General features: G+C 33.6%; 3 non-coding genes across 3 annotated transcripts; 2 read left to right on the forward strand and 1 right to left on the reverse strand.

Moving 5' to 3' along the window:
- The first annotated feature begins 7,597 nt into the window (after positions 1 to 7,597).
- Trnae-uuc (transfer RNA glutamic acid (anticodon UUC)) lies at positions 7,598 to 7,669 on the forward strand. Its single transcript has one exon. It is a non-coding gene; the product is annotated as a tRNA-Glu (tRNA).
- A 645-nt stretch (positions 7,670 to 8,314) lies between these two features.
- On the reverse strand, positions 8,315 to 8,385 carry Trnag-gcc (transfer RNA glycine (anticodon GCC)). The gene has a single exon. It is a non-coding gene; the product is annotated as a tRNA-Gly (tRNA).
- A 441-nt stretch (positions 8,386 to 8,826) lies between these two features.
- Positions 8,827 to 8,898, forward strand: Trnae-uuc (transfer RNA glutamic acid (anticodon UUC)). Its single transcript has one exon. It is a non-coding gene; the product is annotated as a tRNA-Glu (tRNA).
- Positions 8,899 to 9,325: the final 427 nt, after the last annotated feature.

Here is a 9,325-nt window from a genome sequence, read left to right on the forward strand (position 1 = left end):
CTTGAATTTTTTTCGATTTCAGTAGCAATCGTCAAAATATCCCTATAGATAGTTGATCTCCCTATAAAATACCAAAAAAAAAACCGAAAGCAATACACGTAATTGTAAGTCTATCATTGGTATTAATCGCATTATCCACCCGAAATCAGTGTGGAGTGAACTCATCTCATTCATCGGATTGTTATAACAGTACAAAGTTTAATGATTGGCGTATAGACCGCTGCTAACTATTTTCAAATTCTTTCGAAATGTAACAAGACTTGTATATTGAAGAAACCTGGTATAAAAATGTCGATATCTTTAAGAAACCTGACCATGAAAAATATGCGTGTAGAATATATTAACACGTGCAGTTAATTTGACACTGATAAAAGATCTAATTGTTAGAGAACCGCACATGTCTTTCTTTGTTTATTCTAATTCTATATGGCCCCGTGCAGGTCCGGGTGTTAAAAGAATAGGCCTGCAGCAGCGCTAAGCTTGTCGTATAAGGCGACTTAATAGTGCTCAGAAACCTAGCCGGGGCTAGGCGCTCTGCCCACAGAGCAACTGAGATGTGTGCCCCAGGTGGTGGAATGGGGTACCCCTGGCGTGTTGCATACAGGGGTTGTCAGGCTATAATAAGGAAAACCTGACCGCAAACCATAGTGGTGCACCGTGTTGGGAAAGATGCCACGTTCCTCGCACGTTAAAGAACCCTGCTGTGGTATTCGATAGGAGTAGGAACCTTTGCGGTCCGCCACAGGAGGCTAAATTGCCCGACCTTACCCATCCCCCCTTTTTCCAGTGGCAATCAAAATTTGTCGACCCTATTATCCTTGTGACCCATCTTTTTTTTTCATTTCATGTTCATTTTACCATCCATTTCATGTTCATTGTCTGAATACAGCTGAAATATTGCTGCTCGGACGTTAAACCCCAACAAACAAACAAACAAACTAATTCTATATGTGCGTTTGTGTGTGTGTGTTTGTGTGAATACTGCAGCATTAAAAGAAAGAGTGCAGTTCATATTATCTTTTTATAGAGACGAACCATATATACCAAATGATATAAAACAAAATAACACAGAGCGGGTAGTTCAATTTCAATGTTGGATAATAACATCATGAACAATCTGAAGATAACTGAATGTGACACTACACGTATTGCAAACTAGTAGTAAAAAAGAAATGCATCGGCCGGGAATCGAACCCGGGCCGCCCGCGTGGCAGGCGAGCATTTTTTTTTTATCTTGATAAAATTTTATTCACAGTAAAACATCATATAAAAGAATTATTGGGCTAGTCTCCCAATAATTCACATATCACAGATCACAAATTTTTCGGAAATTACATTGACAGTATATATGAATAAGTATACTTAAAAGTCTATCACAACATTATCATCAGAGATGCGCAGAACAGGATTGTCATTCAAGTAATATTTTTGAAACAAAGAAAAGTTCTTTTTCTGTATATAATACATGTAAGCATAATTAACATGCTTTTGAAGAACAGATTTAAAATAAGAAATAATGTGCAAAACTTTCTCATCTTTCATGACTAAATTTCTTCTCTTTACAACACAAAACCTTCTAACAGATAAAGCAGTATTAACAAAATAAAAGTTAACTTTTTTATCTTTCTTGAGTAGACCGAAATAACATAGAAAATTAAAGTCTAACATATTGATAAAGCTAGCTGAACTATTACACAATATATTATGTAAAAAATCTTTAAAAAAGTCATTGAATCGAGTCAAACATCTACACGAAATTATAAGATGTTCTAAGTCCTCATGCATATCGTCACAAACTGGACACAATGAATCATCAGTAATGCGACATCTCAATAACCTCTCCTTAGTAAATAAAACTCTATGAAATATTTTAAATGATAACTCAATCCAATCACTTGGTAAAAATGAAAAGTTCAAAATTGTTTGGACTTGTTGAGTATCAAAATCAGAAAACATCTCACACCAATATTTGACAGCATTTGGTTCTTTTGATAATGATTTCAACAACATAGAATAAAAAAAACTTTGTTGTACTAGGAAAAGAGTACTTTCTATTATTAACATTACATTCTATATTCAAAATGAGATTTCTACGAACATTTTCATTATTTTCTACTAAAATTTTACATTCATCAGGAATACATTGTTTTATACATTGTACTACCTTAATAATCTTAGCAGCAGATACCTGTGGAAACTTTTCAGAAACAATATCTTGAACAAACTCATCTCTCATGAATCCCTTTTTACATTCAAATGCTAAATCTTTCACTTTAATAATGCCTGCATCTATAAAAGTCTTGATATACAGCATATTACCATTATTAGTAATCAAAGGATTATTGAACAGAGGCAGGTCAAATACATTATTCAAATTGATATCAATTTCAATATAATCAAGTATCTTTCCCCAAGCAAACAGCATACATTTATAAAAATCAGGTAAACTCCCCAACTGTCTCTGCTTAAATTCACAGAACAAAATCTCAATACCAAGTTTCATATCTTGTACTTTGGATAAGAAATAAGTACAAAGATGCTTCCAAACAGCACAATACTCTACATCTAACAAACGACTTAAAAATTTAAGTCTAAACGCATACATCTTATGTAAAATTTCTGGAAAGTTCAAACCTCCATCTAGTATTCTATTAATAACAACATCATAAGCAACCAAAGATGGTTTATCATTCCACAAAAACCCGATGCACAATTTCTTTATATCTTTATAGTATTTTTCTGGTATATTATCTACCATCAGAGTATACCAAAGCTTGCTCATTAAAAGAGTATTTATCACAGTTACTCTACCATGGATTGACAATTGTCTCATTTTCCAAAGATTCAGTATTTTTGAAATAGACTGCACTTTGCATTCCCAATTCAGACTATCACATAACTTTTTATCCTTGCCAATCCATATGCCTAAAAGCTGTAAAACCCCATCACACTCTTTAATTTTCCAAGCATCTAAATCATTTTTTGATATTTTTCCAGTACCCAATGCCAAAATTTCAGATTTATCTTTATTTAATTTTGCCCCAGATGCTTGTTCATACAATTGTAAAACATTAAATGATTCAGTTACTGAATTTTTGTCAGACAGTATCAATGTAGTGTCATCAGCATGTGAAAATATTTTTTCTTCAATATTCACAACAGGAATGTTAATACCTTGAATCCTATCATTCCTTTTGATCATTATACTTAAAGGTTCAGCAACTAAAACATACAATAAAGCAGATATTGGGCAACCTTGTTTAACAGAGTTTGCCAATGGAAAATATTTGGATAGGAAACCATTGCACTTGACAGTACTAAAAATATCTGTATAAAAGATTTTTATCCAAGATATAAATCTCTCCCCAAAACCAAATTTTTGTAAAACCGAAAAAAGATATTCATGCCCAACCCTGTCAAAAGCCTTTTCCTGATCTAACTTTAACAAATAACATTCTAGATTATCCATTTCAACCAAGTCAATTATGTCTCTTACAGTAACAATAGTATCAGAGATGTCTTTACCTATTATACAACAACTCTGAGTTGGTGAAATAATCTTTGGAAGTACAAATTTAAACCTATTTGCCATGTCTCTTGCTAATATTTTATAATCTACATTCAATAAACTGATAGGTCTAAAATTTTTCAGGTCAGTTTTGTCACCTCTATTTTTATAAATTAGGTTAATCATACCATACCTCATAGACCTAGATAAAACTTTATTCTCTTCAACTGTATCATAAATATATTTCAAAACATCTTTCAACTCATTAAAAAAATATAAATAAAACTCCACCGTGAGTCCATCAGGACCAGGTGTTTTTCCTTGTTTCGTACCTTTTATAGAGGTTTTTATTTCTTCAATATTAATTTCCTCATCACATTTTTCAACATCACAAACGCCAACATTGACGTTAATACAATCTAACATTTTATCAATTGCTTCATAATCAGTTTGTACACAAGAAAATAGCCTTTTATAAAAACTATAAATAACATCTAAAATTTCAGCAGTTTCACTGACAACATTACCATCACAATTTTTCAAACCATTTATCATATTTCTATTCTGTCTATGTTTCTCTAAATTCAAAAAATAGGTTGTATTTTTATCACTTTCTAATGAATATTGACATTTGGATCTTATAACAGCACCATTACATCTATGTTTTTCTAAACTTTCAAGTTCCTCTTTCAACTCTAAATATTTGACATGATCTATATCATTACCACAAGCAGCCTTTATTGACAATTCTTGTAACTTATTCTGTATTCTATAATAATCTCTATATAACTCTCTCTGTTTTTCTTTACCATAGAGTTGACTTGTTTTCTTGATTTTATATTTCAAATTATCCCACCAAATTAATGGATGTGAAAAATAAAAATCTGAACCAATTTCATCAAGTAAGATATTTCTAATTTTTTCAACAAAAAAATCATCACTCAATAAGGACTTGTTAAAAATCCAAACACCAGGTCCTTTTTCAACTTCAGAAAAATCTAATTTCATACTAACAATAGAATGATCACTGAAAGATGTATCATTATAAAAAACATTCTTTATAAATGGTTTTAAATTACAAGAAACTAAAAAATAATCAATTCTACTTTGAGTTAAAAAACTTTGTACAACTTGTTTTCTTGAAAACATTTTAACACCTACATTTCTATCTCTCCATACATCAGATAAAACTTTTTCATTTATCAATTCAGTCAGACATTTTAAAGATCTGTCAGCATAAAAAACAGTTTTCCCACTTTTGTCTAAAGGGGAAAGAGTGGTATTATAATCACCTGCTATTATAATAAATTCATCTCCATATATTTTACTTTTACAATCATTGAAAAAATTACACTTTTCACTAACATTATTTGGAGCATACAAATTAATTATGTCCAAACTTTTGTCAAGAATTTTACCTTGTATATGAACTAATCTTCCACATACACTCTCACAAACTTTAAAAACATTTTTCAACCTTTTACTTACAAGAATGGCAACCCCTTTCCTATTACAAATGCTATTACTGGCAAAAATCTCACCATCCCATACAGTTTTATCAATTTGAATATCCTCATACAATTTATCAGTCCAAAATGTTTCCTGTAAACAAACAATGTCATATTTTCTTTCAATACATAATGCAAAAATACAATCCCTTTTATTTTTGTCACACAAACCATTACAATTAAGGCTAATGAAGTTAAAAGTAGCCATCACAAAACAAAAGTTCATAACTAATGACACATTCCACTCCATTGTTACTTCATTAACTTATTTTTAACATTTGACAATCTAGCTGCCTTTAAATTAGACTTAATCTGAAATTTATTTCGCCTTTTGATACCCAAGTAGGATTTTTTCTTACCCACAACAGTAAACTCATCACCACTCGCCAACTGACAATCACTTGTCAATGAATGAGTGTCCATTTCAAAATCATCCAAAGTATCACAAGTACTATGGCTGACTCCTCCCTGGCTTTTGATTTTATCCTGAGAGGAGGCAGTATTTTCTATATTAGATATATGATCAATATCTTTAACATTATTCTCAGATACACCAGAGACATCAATAAATTCAACCAAATTAACATGGCTAACATCTACATTATTAGTAAGATTGTCATGATCGATTTCTGATTCTACTTTTTCTTTATCTTCACCACTTACAATATCTTCAACACCATGAACCATGTCACAAACATCATCTAACACCTCAGAAACGTCATCACAATCCACTTCATGATTCTCTCCATCGTGACTAGCACCGTCACATTCATCAATACACTGACTAGCAACACCATTCGGAACATCATCTGTGATATGGCTAGCAACACCATTATCACCATTCGCTATCGGCTCAACAACCGCCTCCACAGTTGTATGGGTAGCATCGCCATTAGTGTCAACATGACTGACATCATCACGATAACGGGAATGAACACTACTGACAACATTTTCACGTCTTCTAGTGTTCTGTGCCCATTCGTCATCTTCAGAAACATCACTTGAATCATCATTTTCTGTATGAAACATTCTGTCACTTGAATGTTGAATGTCATGATCCTTAAAAATGCCTGAGTAGGAATCAGTTTGGAATTCTGTACATGAATTACCCACGCCTGTCTTCCTTAAGGTTTCACACTTACAGTTCTCCTTCTTGTAAAAGCAGAAAGAACACTTATTTTTCAAGCATTTCCTACTAATATGACCTTGCTCGCCACACTCAAAACACTTGAAATCAGGACAATCTTTATATATGTGGTCCGGGCTAAAACACCCATGGCACACTCTAACTTGATGATTGTGATCACACGATAGTATGCAGTTTCTTTTTCATTCACTGAGAACTTCATCGAGTAGGGGATGGATTTCATATTAGGTGGAAGTTTTGCCTTAAATACTCTTGTTCCATCATAAATATAGTTTTTCGACTTCATCTTATGTTTTTTAATTGGTGACACCACTTCAACTCCAATTTTTGAAAATCTTTCAATGATTTCAGCATCAGTTACATACATACTCAAGTTGAGTATTGAAACATATCTGAAGCTGGATTCTAATTCAGTCACTTTAAATGTTTTACCACTGACTGATAAATCACCAAGAATTGGTTCCATCATCTGCCTCTCTCTAAATACAACTTCATATCCACTGCCGGTCTTTGGCACACATGCTATAACACTTCCTCTACCACATTTCAATTCAATTTCATCAATTACTGAATCAGGTTCTACTTTCCCAGAACCTTCAAGTACACATGAAATTAAAACAGTTTTCTCCTTTGAAAATTCATTTTCAACATTAAAAGACCTTCTATTGGACCTTTCTGGTCCACTTCTTTCAAAGTTCGCCATTAGTTCTTAGATGGATCTCAAGAAACGAATCGAGCGCACCTTTCCTCCCCCTTTTTCCTGCTACGAAAAAGCAGGAAAAGGGGATATAAAACGAATATTTATATGGAAACTATTATCACTTTAAAGCAAATATCATCTAACAATGTTCAGGAAATATTTACACACAAAAATACGGCGAAGAACTCGCCAAACAAAGAAAAATTCTCGGACGACACAATGTTTACATCCTACAGATGATGCATCCAAAAACCGACCCACAGGCGAGCATTCTACCACTGAACCACCGATGCTTGTACTTAGTTAATGGTAAATACGTACTAATAAGCCGGACATGTGGTTACTAGAGGTCTTGAAAATGGTCAAAAATTATTTCTCAAAGGATCCCATGTGTATGAAATATGAACATACTTATCAAAAAATGTTGCAACAAGTTAAGTACACGTTGCCAATGTTCACTGTATGGTTTAGTAACACGAATGTCGAGTGTGACGGTTCATGGCCCGAGGGTGTATTTCAAATCTCGAAACGATAAATGCCCACTACATCTGTTAAAAGCAAATATAATCGAAGCAGGTACGTAAACTGTGGATGTTACGTACATTAAATACATCTAAATACGGACGTTTCATTCATTATGAATTGATTTGATAATGACTTCTATCCAGCTATCAATCGACGTAAAGTCATGTTGGTTAGCTTTGAATACTCTAACTTCAGACGTGACTAGTAAGTCCGATGTGGTCTAGTGGTTAGGATTTCTGGTTTTCACCCAGACGGCCCGGGTTCGATTCCCGGCATTGGAGCTTCAATTTTTGTCGATTTCTATAGCAATCGTCAAAATATCCCTATAGATAACATAGTTGATCTCACTATAAAAAAACCTAAAAACAAAAGCAATACACGTAATTGTAAGTCTATCAGTGGTATTAATCGCATTATCCACCCGAAATCAGCGTGGACTGAACTCATCTCATTCATCGGATTGTTATAACAGCACAAAGTTTAATCATTGGCGTATAGACCGTTGCTAACTATTTTCAAATTCTTCCGAAATATAACAAGACTGTAGACTTGTATCTTGAAGAAACCTGGTATAAAAATGTCGATCTCTGTAAGAAACCTGACCATGAAAAATATGCGTGTAGAATATATTAACACGTGCAGTTAATCTGACACTGGTAAACGATCTTATTGTTAGAGAACCGCACATGTCTTTCTTTGTTTATTCTAATTCTATATGTGTGTTTGTGTGAATACTGCAGGATTAAAAGAAATAGTGCAGTTCATATTATCTTTTTATAGAGACGAACCGTATATACCAAATGATATAAAACAAAATAACACAGAGCGGGTAGTTCAATTTCATTGTTGGATAATAACATCATGAACAATCTGAAGATAACTCAATGTGCCACTACACGTATTACAAACTAGTAGTAAAAAAGAAATGCATCGGCCGGGAATCGAACCCGAGCCGCCCGCGTGGCAGGCGAGCATTCTACCACTGAACCACCGATGCTTGTACTTAGTTAATGGTAAATACGTACTAATAAGCCGGACATGTGGTTACTAGAGGTCTTGAAAATGGTCAAAAATTATTTCTCAAAGGATCCCATGTGTATGAAATATGCACATACTTATCAAAAAATGTTGCAACAAGTTAAGTACACGTTGCCAATGTTCACTGTATGGTTTAGTAACACGAATGTCGAGTGTGACGGTTCATGGCCCGAGGGTGTATTTCAAATCTCGAAACGATAAATGCCCACTACATCTGTTAAAAGCAAATATAATCTAAGCAGGTACGTAAACTGTGGATGTTACGTACATTAAATACATCTAAATACGGACGTTTCATTCATTATGAATTGATTTGATAATGACTTCTATCCAGCTATCAATCGACGTAAAGTCATGTTGGTTAGCTTTAAATACTCTAACTTCAGACGTGACTAGTAAGTCCGATGTGGTCTAGTGGTTAGGATTTCTGGTTTTCACCCAGACGGCCCGGGTTCGATTCCCGACATCGGAGCTTCAATTTTTGTCGATTTCTATAGCAATCGTCAAAATATCCCTATAGATAACATAGTTGATCTCACTATGAAAAAACCTAAAAACAAAAGCAATACACGTAATTGTAAGTCTATCAGTGGTATTAATCGCATTATCCACCCGAAATCAGTGTGGACTGAACTCATCTCATTCATCGGATTGTTATAACAGTACAAAGTTTAATCATTGGCGTATAGACCGTTGCTAACTATTTTCAAATTCTTCCGAAATATAACAAGACTGTAGACTTGTATCTTGAAGAAACCTGGTATAAAAATGTCGATCTCTTTAAGAAACCTGACCATGAAAAATATGCGTGTAGAATATATTAACACGTGCAGTTAATCTGACACTGGTAAACGATCTTATTGTTAGAGAACCGCACATGTCTTTCTTTGTTTATTCTA

Source organism: Perna viridis, chromosome 15 (assembly GCF_037379345.1).
Source record: "Perna viridis isolate PV_CMFRI_1.1 ecotype Kerala chromosome 15, ASM3737934v1, whole genome shotgun sequence".
NCBI classification, from domain to species: Eukaryota; Metazoa; Mollusca; class Bivalvia; order Mytilida; family Mytilidae; genus Perna; species Perna viridis.